The sequence below is a fragment of the Myxine glutinosa genome, chromosome 12, assembly GCF_964187855.1.
Source record: "Myxine glutinosa chromosome 12, kmMyxGlut1.1, whole genome shotgun sequence".
Taxonomy (NCBI): domain Eukaryota; kingdom Metazoa; phylum Chordata; class Myxini; order Myxiniformes; family Myxinidae; genus Myxine; species Myxine glutinosa.
In genome coordinates, this window is record NC_136272.1 from 100,918,230 (window position 1) to 100,933,780 (window position 15,551).

General features: G+C 42.0%; 1 long non-coding RNA gene across 1 annotated transcript in view; it reads right to left on the reverse strand.

Annotated features, from left to right (window-relative positions):
• Positions 1-3,776: 3,776 nt before the first annotated feature.
• Positions 3,777-15,551, reverse strand: part of LOC137437333 (uncharacterized) — a 49,782-nt gene continuing 38,007 nt past the window's right edge. Inside the window, exon 3 of the long non-coding RNA XR_010986463.2 lies at positions 3,777-3,830. This is a non-coding gene — a long non-coding RNA (uncharacterized LOC137437333). The remainder of the gene's footprint in view (positions 3,831-15,551) is intronic.

Here is a 15,551-nt window from a genome sequence, read left to right on the forward strand (position 1 = left end):
ACATTTGAAATCTAGCTCAGGTGCCTCCCATTTATCTTGATTATCTTTGAGATGTTTCTACACCTTGATTGGAGTCCACCTGTGGTAAATTCAATTAATTGGACGTGATTTGGAAAGGCACACACCTGTCTATATAAGGTCTCACAGCTGACAATGCATATCAGAGCAAAAACGAAGCCATGAGGTCGAAGGAACTGCCTGCAGAGCTCAGAGACAGGATTGTGTCGAGGCACAGATCTGGGGAAACCTACAAAAAAATTTCTGCTGCATTGAAGGTTCCCAAGGGCACAGTGACCTCCATAATTCTTAAATGGAAGAAGTTTGGAACAACCAGGACTCTTCCTAGAGCTGGCCACCCGGCCAAACTGAGCAATCAGGGGAGAAGGGCAAGTAGACTCTGGCTGAGTGGTGACCAAGAACCCGATGGTCACTCTGGCTGAGATCCAGAGATCCTGTGTGGAGATGGGAGAAACTTCCAGAAGGACAACCATCACTGCAACACTCCACCGATCTGGACTTTATGGCAGAATGGCCAGACGGAAACCTCTCCTCAGTGAAAGACACATGAAAGCCCGCTTGGAGTTTGCAAAAAAACACGTAAAGGACTCTCAGACTGTGAGAAACAAGATTCTGTGGTCTGATGAAACCAAGATTGAACTGTTTGGCCTCAATTCTAAGCGTCATGTCTGGAGGAAACCAGGCACTGCTCATCACCTGCCCAAAACCATCCCAACAGTGAAGCATGGTGGTGGCAGCATCATGCTGTGGGGGTGTTTTTTCAGCAGCAGGGACTGAGGGACTGGTCAGGGTTGAGGGAACAATGAACGGAGCAAAGTACAGAGATATCCTTAATGAAAACCTGAAACAGAGCGCTCAGGACCTAAGACTGGGCCGAAGGTTCACCTTCCAACAGGACGATGACCCTAATCACACAGCCAAGACAACGCAGGAGTGGCTTAGGGACAACTCTGTGAAGGTCCTTGAGTGGCCCAGCCAGAGCCCTGACTTGAACCCAATCGAACATCTCTGGAGAGACGGCTGTCCACCAAAGGTCCACATCTAACCTGACAGAGCTTGAGAGGATCTGCAGAGAAGAATGGCAGAAAATCCCCAAATCCAGGTGTGCAAAGCTTGTCGCGTCATACCCAAGAAGACTCGAGGCTGTAACCGCTGCCAAAGATACTTCAACTAAGTACTGAGTTAAGGGTCTGAAAACTTATGTCAATGCGATATTTCAGCATTTTCTTTTTCATAAATTTGCAAAACTTTCTAAAATTCTGTTTTCTCTTTGTCATTATGGGGTATTGAGTGTAGATTGATGAGGGAAAAATGAATTTAAACGATTTCAGCATAAGGCTGGAACATAACAAAATGTGAAAAAGTGAAGGGGTCTGAATACTTTCTGAATGCACTGTACCTGTACCAAGTTCGAATTAGATCGCTTCAGTCGTTCTCAAGTTATGGACCTATCACAGACTTCAACTTGAACCTCTTGACGCCAAAATCAAAGAAGTTCATCTTTGCATCATAATACGCACTTCCACCAACTACGGTCAGCATCACATCACTTGTTCACACGTTATCGTGGTAACAGGATTTTTAGCTAACATCACCTCTGACCTTTGACTTTGTGACCGCAAAATGGAATCAGTTCATTTTTAACTCATTATACATACAGTACCTGCACCAAGTTTGACTGAGATCCCTTCAGCCCTTCTCAAGTTAACGCGGTAACGAAATCCTATCACGGACGGATCCACAGACACACGTATGATCACACGGACGGAAGGACATCCGGATGGACAACCTGAAAACATAATGTCTCTGGCGACTTCGTCGGTGGAGGCATAAAAATTGTTTTGATTTACCTCGTTTTGATAATCGTCGCACATTTCAGGAAAGCATCCGTGACACAAACCGAGCAATTACTGTGAAAAGGTAATCGAATGTCTTGCTTACCACGACGTGCCCCACATTGTACTCTGGAAGTACTGTATAATCATCACTGGAAGCTCTCTCATCATCTTCACCATGACGGAGAGCAGATCCTGGAAAGAAGAGGCAAAACGAACAAAAAACAGATCTCGTGACAGAAAAAGCTCAATGGACAGAATATCACCGTGTTCAGATGTATGTGCATTGTGGAAATGAGACATCAATTTCATCAATTAGTCTTTGTCTTCTTCTTTGCCAGCCAATTGTTCACATACCATATCCCTTCGTAAGAGGTCAAGGGCTCAGAACATGCAGAATTGACCCAAGTCTTTCAGGAACTGGTTGGCGAGGCCTGACATGATTGTAGGGGGCAAAGGCAGGAATTTGTAATTTGCTCAGGGTGCCGGCGTTGACTTGCCAACTCGTCATGAATGACACCATGAGATGTTTAATGTCTCTAAACTAATGCGACCAGACAGAATACCCAGCACAAGTTCCATCAGAGGGACCACACATTTGTGAGCAAACACACCACCTGTGAAGCATCATTTGATTTAATGGAACGGATGGAATCGCCAGGAAGGACATTGATCGGGCAATGCTTTCCACAGTTGCAAGCGAGGGGAAGCTGACATTTCTGGCATCAACCCTTCGTCGGACCAAAAAAAGCCAAAAACAGTCCGACACAGGGCCTCACGTGCGAGACTAGCGCTTTATTCGAAAGTGCACGGTCAGTATGAGAAGCAAATCAGACCGCACAGTTCAGAGGTAAATTCACTACGTCTGTACAGTCCTGTTGGACACAGTATAATTTATAAATGGTGGATTCTCTCCAGGAAAAGGATAAAGGAATAATGGTGGAAAAAACACACAAATATGCATCTGAAACAGTGTTGGACAACAACAAAGAAGGCAAATTTATGTTTGTGGATGGATGTTAACGGGATTTATATTTTAGAATCAGACAAAGCAGGCTTCTTCCATGTTCATATTTAGCAAAAACAAGACTGTGGAGTACCAAGCATCATTGGCTGAGAAGGCAGATGTACCGCTGATGTGGTGCCCTCAGCTCGTTATGGGAGGAATTTGGAATTTGCCCAGGTGCCAGTGATAGCTCCCTACTCTTTGTGAAGGACACCATGTGATCTTTAACACTCACCACCTCATGCTGGCAGACGGGACACCCAGTTTAACCACCATCTCACGTCATCCATCCTCCTGACCATGATCTTTATGAACCGCATTAACCCTTCCCAACCCAAACCTATTACTTGCTTCCTTTGAGCGTTTCCTCCACCTCAGTGATCATGTCGTTTTATATTTTCATTTTAAATTGATTTGCTCTCTCACCATCATCTGGTACCGTCTACATTCCAGAGGTTGCCTCTTACGGAACGCCATTCAAATGTTTATTCAGCAGCTGTATCTTTAACTTCCTCATCGATTCCATCATCTTGTTTGTCCATTTTAATCCTTGCCTTCTTCCTCTTCAATCAATATAACCAATCAGTATTGTTTTGTATTGCTTGAGGTGATGCTCAGGTTGGCCAAATATTACACATCGGATGCCTCTGCACTAAAGTTACACCTGTGACCGAGTGAAACTGCTAAAACACCACCATGGCGTTCCTGGAGGATCAAAAGAAAAAGTTTGGAGCATTCACGGGAAGGATTACTGTGGTGAGAGGAAGTTGTTTGTATCACTGTCATGAGGAACAAGCAGGCAACACCAGCAAATTGAAAAAGAAACAAATCAACAACAACATTTTTCAGGCCTCTCTTGTTGTACTTGTAAATGAGACGATAATTTATTTTGTGAAAAGATTAATTTTCAAAACTCACCGGTTGGCGGCTTTTCCTCAGCAGATTCAATTATCACTTCAAGCTCAGCATTCCTGCAGAAAATAAAGATTTTGTAAAGCTGTCGTTAAATAAATGTCACAAATAAGAAACAATGTGAGACTAAAAATGCAGTCAGGCAGGTGAAAACCAGACTGCATCGGGTATTTGTGTTTTCTACATTCAGACAGCAAACAACACCACTGCACTGTGCTACCCTTCCAAGTATCTTCAAACAGTTGACAATGAAGCCAAGAAATGTCACGTGGTAAAGAGGTAGACCATGGGCCGAGTCCACTAATTCTGCTTAGTTTTCGAATTCCGCGGTCTACGTCTGAGAAGTACCTGCAAATGTGCTAGATATGTTGAATAAGTGTATATGAACCATAAATGACATGTTCCCACGTTCAAAATTTGCACATTAATTAGCAACGGCCAAAAACAAAGAGGAAGTTAAACTCCGTTGCTGAGCACTTCCTTTTCCCTAGCAACGGTTGCATAGATGGTTCCAAATCGAGATTTTGAGCAATGCAATCCTCTGATCATGCAAATTTATGATTTTGCAGATCATCTGATGTCAGCAGATATTATTTTGTGGATTATTTCATGTACATAATTCCTATTGGTGTCCGTTGCTATGGTAAAAATATCCCTAGCAAACAATATTTCACAAACTGCTTATATGCATCAATTGAATCACTAAAAGTGTAAATCCGCCCCGTAAATTAGACCGGCCAGGCTCGAGACATACTGGTATACTTTTGGGACTATTGATCCCACCCCACATCCCCATTTTTGTAACTTAGAATACAAAAATGAGGCATTAAATGAAACAAATATTAAAGAAACAGAAATAATTATCCCCCATATATTGGGTATGTATACTTGTGTAGTATCCCCATACTACTTTTCTCTATTTTGTCCTCTTGAGATACACAGACACACAGAAACACACACACACACACACACACACACACACACACACACACACACACACACACACACACACACACACACACACACACACACACACACACACACACACACACACACACACACACACACACATACACACACACACACACACAACATTCTTGTTTATATTCCAAATGATCCTCATTCACTCTTCTTTCTTGTAAATATCCAGTTTCCCTCCCCCTTTCTCTCCATTTAACACACACACACATCTCGTTTTTTCATTTCTGTTCCTCACAATTCTCTCTCTTTTATACACACACTCATTTTAAAAGTCATATTTTCAATAATCTTAATTCATCCTCTCTCTCACATACACACACACACACACACACACACACACACACACACACACACACACACACACACACACACACACACACACACACACACTCTCTCTCTCTCTCTCTTTCTCTCTCACTCTCTCTCTCCCTCTCTGACTATCTCTTCCCTCCCCCCCTTCCTACCTCTCTCATTCTCTCTCAAGCTGTGTGCATCCCGATCTGAAAAAGCACTAAATAATGTCCAAAGCCATTCAAATATACCATTTATGTTCAGTTAATAAACGGCTCATGTGTATCACATATTCTCTTTGGCATGCATATGATATTGCTTATAACAAGTCTTGATGTAAACAGGTTTGTATGAGGATATCATAATCTGAATCATTACACAAACATGCAACTCCTCCAATTCCTCCGACTATCGGCAAGTTGGTGTACATTAAGTACTGTAGTGTACATATAATTTGGTTCAATAATAAATGGGAAAGCATAGATATTGTACTTGGCATGCATATTCATTGTAATTTTTCAGATGAAAAATCCGTCCCTACTGGACAAAAGTTCACATTCTTAAACGACATTCATTTTGTTTTACCCCGCAGTATAAACAGTTCTCAGCTTAAAGAAAACATAGGTATAATCCTTTAACTTTGCAATGAAATGCGTAATTTCCCAGTCTTACATTTGTTACGTGTTACCTCCTCAAACCACAAACCCCTGGTGGAGGAGTCTCGAGAAAAGGTGCCCCTCAGAGTCTCGAGAGTGAACTCGGCAGAAAGATTTGTTATTTTGAGTGTTCTAAAAACCATGGTAAAACCACACCAATGGAATTGTGTAGAACAAAACAAGTAATTGTATTAAGAACTCTCACATACACAATAATAACACTCTTAAAGAAAGTACCATGAAAATATCACTTGCTTCTCATGAACAATACATATGATGGTACCATCATTCCCCAATACTCTCCAATCAATAAACTCATGATACGCCAAACGTGAGTGGAATGTAACAATCCCAAAGTCCGTGCACGAATCCCCACGATGGATGAAGGTCGAAGTCGTGCAGATCGGCAAGAACAATATAGTCTACTTGCCAAGCCTATAGAGCCCTCTTGTGAACCCGGAAATGTTGAGTACCCCAACGTTTTAAGTTAGAAATGTACAGTATGGGTCCCCAGCACTTAGAAACTGCCGGATGCTAACTTGTATATGTTGGGCAATTAGCAAAATTAGCATTAATAGCATTAACCCTATCAAACATAGGCCTGGGACACTGAAATTTCTGTTTCGCTCTATTGCTCCGTTTGAATGCTTCGTGTGAGCAAACTATTTGAAGGATATGTCTGAAATTAGGACATAATACACTTAGACAGATATGCTTTCCGTGAGTGTTCTTATAAAAATTTCCTGCGATCAAAATTTCATGTGAAAAAAGGGATGTAAAAGCCGTGGATTTTTTTTCACCCAACATTTTTTTGCGCGGTTAGTGCCCCTACTCTCATGTTGAGCTACAGTTTCAATGTTAGTGTTTATTTGAACAGATCGTAACCTGGCACGTTCAACGCACTATGCCCCATCTCGCTAGCTGCTATAGTTTCTGAGATATTGAGTATTTAGATTAATTTTTAGTTTTTTTTTGAGTATTCAAAATTTGCAGTACCAATAGGTGCACACATAATTTCTGTCTGACAGTTATGAAATTTGGTGATCTTATAGAGTTTTGGACGCCCTTTCCAACAGTGTATTTAGAATTTTGCTGGGACAGAAATGACGTCATTTCCGAAAAATTTACGAAATAAACTATTTTTGGGATCACCAAGTGACCATAGGCTCTGCTAGGGTTAATTAGAATAATCGCTTGTATTGACAATATTTCATGTATGTATGTAGGCTGGTGCCTCTACAATAACAATTTTTTTTTCTTTTTTTTCCAGGTTGGCATGGCAGGGAAGAAATGCCTATTCGCGCCCTGCGACGGCAGGGACAATGACTTCAAAACGTCCGGATCCATAGGCATAGCATCTCTACTTAATAGGAGTGAAGAGCTTGGAGATACAGCTATACATGAGACTTTGTCAAACATCATTGCTACCCATGGTGCTACATCAGCCTCCGTATTATGTCACAAATCATGTTATAGCTCATATACCTCTAGGTCGAGAAATGTAAAACGTAAGTCGGACGCAAGTAATAGTCAGCCAGGAAAGCGAATTCTTCGCTCTAAAGTATCTGCCTTCGAGTATTCGAAAGACTGTCTGTTCTGTGGTCTCATTTGTGAACCAAAAGACCCCAAACACCCTGAAAGGTGGAAGCCAGTTAAACAATGCCAGACTGTAGACAGACAAGGTATTCCACCCTTCAGAGACGTCATCTTGTCTAAATGTGATGAGCGCCAGGATGACTGGGCTGAGGTAGTGGCGCTACGGGTGAATGGTGTCGTGGAGCTGCCTGCAACTGATGCGCAGTCTCACACCAAGTGCTACAATGACTTTAGGAAGGTGTCTATTGACTCAAGTGCAAGTGATAGTTGTAAACCAGTTGATAGCTGCTTAGCTGCTGTCATTGACCATATGAATGCAAACAAGTCGTTCACCTGGACTGTGTCAGACTTACATGATGTATATGTAGTTAATTCCAGGGACCACTGCAGGAAGCAGATGCTATCCAACTTGTGTGATTATTATGGTGACACTATAGTTGTACTTAGGGTTGAAGGGTGCGATACTATTGTTGGCTTTAGACAGTGCGTTGGTAAGTCACTCAAACTAGTAAAACAAGCTGAAACCTCTAGTGCTTATGATGATGTCACCAAGCTTGTCAGGAGAGTACGAGCATAGGTCTGGAATATTCCCTTGCCCCGTCAATATGACCTTGGCAGCTTCCGACATGACAAGGTCGTTCAAGCCACAAGTCCAACCCTTCTGAAGCTCGTCTCCAGTCTCGTGTCCAAGGAAGGAAAAGTGACTAAACCATCACTTACACTCGCTCAATGCATCCAGCAGCACATCAGGAGGAGCTGGAATCAGACAACTCTGGGGCTTGCTGTCAAACTCCACCACAAGTATGGCAGCTCATAACTGGTTCAGAACCTACATGAGCATGGCATTGTCACTACCTACGATGAAGTCCTACGGTTCCGGAAGTCAGCTGCCAAATATACTTCTGAGGACCCAGATAAGTTCCTGCGCGCAGTCGGCCTGGAGAGGCACATCGGCCCTATCCACAGTTGGGGTGATAATTTTGATCTTGTGGTCTTCACACCCAATGGTCGCCGCACGACTCATGCCATGGCCACTCAGTTTGTGCAGAATCCAGCATGTCTCCTGTTCCCCGGATGAGCCACACCTGGTGGTAAGGTCATGTCGCTGAAACTACCCCGTCTGACGAAGCTTGAAGCTGGGAAACTTAGTATAGCTCATAAGAGCAGTTTTGTCATTGAACATTACACAGGCCCCAAGAAGATGACTCCACCAGCTCTGAAAGAAGTCCCAAGAACTGATGCTTTCCAAGATGCCATCAAACAGAGTGTTTCAAGAGCACAGAAGAAGGATGCTGCTTGGCTCTCGCAGCTCCACTCTTCCCCTCTTCCCCTGGACTGGGCAGCCTACAATGTTGTGCAAGATCGCAATGGTGATGACAGTGCTCCAAAGCTGAAGACGATAAGTGTCTTTGGACCACTGCTTGACTCGCCCCCTGCCCACCCTGATACAGTGCTCAGTACCATTGCCTACTTAGAGACATCACTGAGTCAGCTTGGCATGAGCCACAGTCATATCACGTTTGACATGCAGCTGTACGTGATCGCTTGCCTGATCAAGTGGAGTGATCTGCAGCGATGGTCATCAGTGGTTCTCAGACCTGGGATGATGCACACTCATGTCATTCATCGGCTCAATCGGACAACTGATGGATTTCAGGCCTCCAAATGATGCACCGACTAGCTCCTGCACACCTGTTGAATTCATCTGAAATCCATTTGAGTCAGGAGAAGAAGATGAAGACGATGAGGATGAGTTTTATGATGAGGATATGCTTTATAACAGTGCAGAGTAGTAGAAGTGCAAGACGCTCTTTCTTGATGGAAGTTTTATGTTGTGTAACTAGTGCACATATTTTTCAGCTCTGATAATTTTGGGTATACTTGTGTTTTAATTTTGAGGATATTATTTACCCATAGTCATATTATTCTAGTTTGGTATGGTACTTGCCTTTGTTACCTCTAATACCTGTGAATAAAAGTGGAGCAATAGAGCGAAACAGAAATTTCAGTGTCCCAGGCCTATGTTTGATAGGGTTAATGCTATTAATGCTAATTTTGCTAATTGCCCAACATATGCAAGTTAGCATCCAGCAGTTTCTAAGTGCTGGGGACCCATACTGTACATTTCTAACTTAAAACTTTGGGGTACTCAACATTTCCGGGTTCACATTGCTGGCAAGTAGACTAATAGGCCGATATCGGTGCGGCTGCAGCCGAGGAGTTACGAGGTGTGAGGTCAGGCCAATGGTGGCGAGGGGGAACGATCCCCAAAATGCGAGTGCAATCCACGCCCCACGTCCACCAACGATTAAGCCGATTTCCCCAGCTGATCTTTTTCCTCTCTTCTCTTCCAGTTTCTTTGCTGAGTTTTTCTTTTTCCTCCACAAACATTTATTTTTACCTTTTACTAAAGTCAACTCCATTTCACACAGAAATCTTAACAACAATATTAACTGAAACTAAAAATCCTACAAGTATATAATAACAACAAAGGCAGAAGTGACGAATCCGTAACACATTCCATTTGTAATACAAAATTCTGCATTAATAATCTTTCATTTTCAAATGTAAATGACTCCCTTCTATAGAAGAAGAAAACCACCTTTGGAGGCCATATTTTCCCCGCAGAGCAGGGGTTGGCCTTTTTTGGGCACCATGGTCCCCTTTTTGAAGCAATGTTTTACAGCCGGATGCCCTTCCTGTCACCAACCTTGTTAGTCGCCTCTTGCAACACACAGGGAATTACCAGTGAACTGGTACTCAATTTGCCGACCTTCGAAGGATGGCAGGCTGAGTCAACGCCCCAGCGTTAATTCAGCAATCGACCAGGATTCGAACCCATGATCCTAGGATCCCAAGCCGGCACCCTAACCGCTAAGCCAACACCAGGCTTTTATAGAATTATAGAGAAAGTGGTAAAACCTTTGTTGTTAAATGAAGAAAAAAAGAACAAAAACGCAGAGATTTTTGTTGATACAATAACATAATGCATTCCTGTCAATCATATTTGTGCATTCAGTAGCAAAACATGAAAATTAAATAATGACTAATAGACTCAAGTTACAAAAACCCACAGAGTATAAGGAAGCAATTAAGCATCTTCATCTGATTCCAGTGTCAATTTCTTCCTCAATCTGGGTCAAGTGAGAAACAGATGCCTGATTTGCACAGTCTTTACATGAGCACAAATCAGTACATGGAAGCTTGTGGAGCAAACACGAGCACCGCCCTCGAGTACATTGTGTCTTCTTGCAAGAGCAGTGGACAAGTTCCATTACACTTGATGGTGCTGGAGGAAGACCCATCCAGTCTATGGTGAGCAAACCATCGTCAATCCTCCAGCCATTGTTCTTTGGTGATGGTATTTCTGGTTTGCTGATAAGGCACATCTTGTAAATGGCAGCTTGGTAGTTTGCTCACAATATGTGCTTGTGCAGATCATCTCTGTTTTGAGGCAAGCTTTTCTCTCCACAGCTCCCAGTCTTGAACATTCTGCATCTTGTTTCATTTACATGGCGACAGCCCTTCTGCCCATAGAGTTCACAGGTGTATGTTTCAATGTCTTTATAGAAGGATGGTGGTAGTAATAATAATAATAATTCATTTATTTTGTATAGCGCTTTTCAAGAAGCCCAAAGGCGCCCAATGTCACGTAGTGGTACTGTAAACGTCATGCCAAGCTTTTCAAACGTGGAGCAGTGGTCTTTACTTGATGTCAAGATCTTTGCAGATTTTAGTTTACCGTTACCATACAAAGCACTCACGGTGTCGCATCCAGTAAAACAATGAAATCCTATCTACGCAGAACAAACTTCTTTCCCGAAATGGTCAAATATGCGACGGACAGAAATTGTGCGTGTATTACTTCCTCTGCCTGTATGGAAGTAGACCTCTGCATATATGTTCTAGCAAAATTCCACACATAGTACCAAGACATCAGTCTGCACTGATGATGATGATGTGATCACTGTTACTTGCAGCATACGAATAGTGAAGTACATGTCTCGTATCGGCTTCTTCTTGTGTTGAGAATGGACTTGGGATTGGTAAAACTTCCACACTATTGCCATGCATTCGAATAGAATGACTCTCAATACCATGTCCAACAATAATTGTGATGTTCTTCAGCTAACATCCGAAAAAATAATAAGTTTGTCTGCAGATTGGTCCACCAAATGCATGCAGCACTCCATGTCGCGTCGTACTATGCGTAGATTTACTCGCTCTTTGTTACATTGCGTTACGTCACCCACTGTACGATGACTGTGATTGGCTGGTTTGGGTGGAGCCCCTGTTAAAAGCCCTATGATTGGCCAATTAAGAACTAAGCTTACGTCATCACTTCCCTGAGATCGTCGGCTGCAAGAGTAATTTTTGCGGCCCTTTCTTCAGATTTCTGTCAAATACACGTATGTTTTGAAGATGGGAACATTAATAGACATCTATCTATAATTCCAGTAATCTCTGTGTGTCTGTGTGTCTGTGTGTCTGTGTGTCTGTGTGTCTGTGTGTTTGTCTGTGACCGCTGTTTCTCGACAACCACGGGAGTAGTGTAATAATGTTGCTTCTGGGACACCTCCGTTTAACATGGGAAATCCCTATCTAATGTCATTTACCCCCTTGTCTTTTTCAAAAATCATAAACACCTCTATTTCTCCCACCCTCATCTTTATGAACCTTTTGTCTGTAGTACCTATCCTTAATGTTGTTCATTAGACCACTCAAACACTACAAATATTTGTTTTCTCTTATAGACCTATCATCCTTCTTCTACATATCATCTGGCAGATTAATCTTTGACCCACTCAAACATTGACCCATTCACTTCCATATTAATTCTTTCCCTCCCTCATTGCCCCTAAAGACCTCTATTTCTCTCACCCTGTTCTTTACGAACCTTCTAACCTTTTGACATGTTATCCTTATTCATTAGACCACTTAAACACCTGTGATCCTTCTGACCTTATGAACCTTTTAACCTTTTACTCTTAATATCATCTGGTGAATATAACCCACTCAAACAACGACCCTACAAATATTTGTTTATGCGTGGGAAATAATTTAATTCTCTTGCCACTCTCTTCACCATCTAATATATTAACAAAAAATATGTTTGAGTTTGGTTCTTTATTAAGATATTTTAACTGAGCTAAGATAAAATGGTAAACCTCCCTCAATGTTCTTGTTTGAGCGCCTCCAGTGCCACACACTTTTTGGTAGGCTCTGCCCACTTTTTGTTAAGCTCCGTCCACTTTTTGGTAATCCACGCCCACTTTTTGTTAAGCCACGCCCACCTTTCTACTAAGCCCCGCCCACTTTTTGTTAAGCCACGCCCACTTTTTAATAGGTCCCGCCCACTTTTTGTTAAGCCACGCCCACTTTTTGCTATGTCCCGCCCCCTTTGCTAAGCTCCGCCCACTTTTGCTAAGTCCCACCCACTTTATAAACTCTTCAGCATTGTATCATTTCCAGGTAAAACATTACATCATTTTCAGGGAATTTCCATCACATCATTTCCAGTTAAGACACGCCCAGGGAATTTCCACAGGAAATGACACACACCCAGCCCTTCTTATAAAAGGCACCGACCACACAGGCTTTTTCAAACACGCTTTCTGCTTCACTTGAGAATGGACTCCTATGCCGAAATGGAATGGGATAACTTTGCTATTCCTTGGAGTCCTACTACCTGTGTAGAACTCAACCTTCAGATTGATGAACTGGACTCGAACCTCTTATCAATGGAGGTAAGTTTGTTTATTTATTTATTTATTTATTTAATTTTTTTTTTTTTTTTTTTTTTTTAGATGAGACTCATGTAAGAGTTAACAAAGTTTATTTTAATATTCATAGAGCTTGATTTATACAAATAAAAATATTGTATTAAATTAATACACTGTTATTTTCTTTCACAGGAAATTGTATCTGAGATACGAAATGAAAATTCTGCTTTTAACACAACTTGGGATGAAGTTATTTTTTTGTTTGAAGACATTTTGAACAACCAAGACCCCCAGAACGAGTTCTACCTTGATGACCCAGCCAAAGAGTTATACCTTGGAGATCCACAAAATCCTGAAAAAGAGTTTTACCATGATGATACTTGTTGTGAGTTATCAAAACAAAACCCACTGAACAAGTTCTACCTTGATGAGCCAGAATACAAGTCATACATTGGAGACCCACAAATTTCTGAAAATTGGGAAAGGGGAGTTCTCCCTGATGGTCCGCAGTTATACTATGTGAGACACATCATAGAAACCCTAAAAAATTGGGCAAGGAGAGTTCTCCCTGATGGTCCGCAGTTATACTATGTGAGACACATCATAGAAACCCTAAAAAATTGGGCAAGGAGAGTTCTCCCTGATGGTCCGCAGTTATACTATGTGAGACACATCATAGAAACCCTAAAAAATTGGGCAAGGAGAGTTCTCCCTGATGGTCCGCAGTTATACTATGTGAGACACATCATAGAAACCCTAAAAAATTGGGAAAGGGGAGTTCTCCCTGATGGTCCGCAGTTATACTATGTGAGACACATCATAGAAACCCTAAAAAATTGGGAAAGGGAAGTTTTCCCTGATGGTCCGCAGTTATACTATGTGAGACTTATCACGGAAACCCCCAATATTTCTGAAAATTGTGGTTCTACCTTGGGGACTTGGAAAGATGGTTATATTTTTGGAGACTCGGAATGGGGGTTTTGTTTTGATGACTCGGAATGTGATACCTATCTTGGAGGCTCAACAGGAATGTGGTTATACCTTGGGAACTTGGAAAGTTGGTTTTATTTTGGAGACTCTACCTGTGGGGTCCATCTTGGAGACTCTTTGGATTCTAAAGCAATGAACAATGTTCTTTGTTTAATGACGCTTGATTTAAGCAATATCAAGAAAGTTCGAGGAAGAAAATGCTGGAAAATTCTTTCTTCCCATTTCTACTTCTTCAAACTTGAAAGCCTTGAAAGACAGAATTGGAAGAAGAGGAAAAAAAAAAAATGAAATACATATTTTAAAAAAAGAATAAAAAAAAGATTATGTTAGGGTTTGGGTGGGATTTTGAATGTGAGGGTTAGGGTTGGGGTTGGGTTAGGGATGGGATTGGGTTAGGGTTGGGATTTTGAATGTGAGGGTTAGGGATGGGTTGGGTTAGGGATGGGGTTGGGTTAGGGATGGGGTTGGGTTAGGGATGGGGTTGGGTTAGGGTTGGGATTTTGAATGTGAGGGTTAGGGTTGGGGTTGGGTTAGGGATGGGGTTGGGTTAGGGATGGGGTTGGGTTAGGGATGGGGTTGGGTTAGGGAAGGGGTTGGGTTCGGGATGGGGTTGGGTTAGGGTTGGGATTTTGAATGTGAGGGTTAGGGTTAGGGTTGGGGTTGGGTTAGGGATGGGGTTGGGTTAGGGATGGGGTTGGGTTAGGGATGGGGTTTGGTTAGGGATGGGGTTGGGTTAGGGATGGGGTTGGGTTAGGGATGGGGTTGGGTTAGGGATGGGGTTGGGTTAGGGATGGGTTTGGGTTAGGGATGGGGTTGGGTTAGGGTTGGGGTTGGGTTAGGGTTTGTATATTATTATGACTCACTCACACATACACACACACACAAAAGTTAAGCCCCAACTAAAAAGTTGTGGGATTCTGTGTTTGGGGTTCACAGATTTAAAAACGTATCCTCATTATACACACACAAAAGTTAAGCCCCAACTAAAAAGTTGTGGGATTCTGTGTTTGGGGTTCACAGATTTAAAAACGTATCCCCATTATACACACACAAAAGTTAAGCCCCAACTAAAAAGTTGTGGGATTCTGTGTTTGGGGTTCACAGATTTAAAAACGTATCCCCATTATACACACACAAAAGTTAAGCCCCAACTAAAAAGTTGTGGGATTCTGTGTTTGGGGTTCACAGATTTAAAAACGTATCCCCATTATACACACACAAAAGTTAAGCCCCAACTAAAAAGTTGTGGGATTCTGTGTTTGGGGTTCACAGATATAAAAACGTATCCCCATTACATTTTATTTATTTATTTATTATTTTCAAGGGTATTATCTGCTTACTTGTGTTTTTTGTAATTCTTGTGAGTAAAATGAACCCAAGATTTCTTCTTCATTTAAATCATATAATTTGTAGGTCCAAGGGACTGTATCCATTACATCAACGATTTTAAATAATTCACGAGTCCATTTTTGTGTATAACCTTTCTCAAAATGGCTTTTCCATTTGTATATCCTTACCATATCACCAACTTTGAACTTGGGCT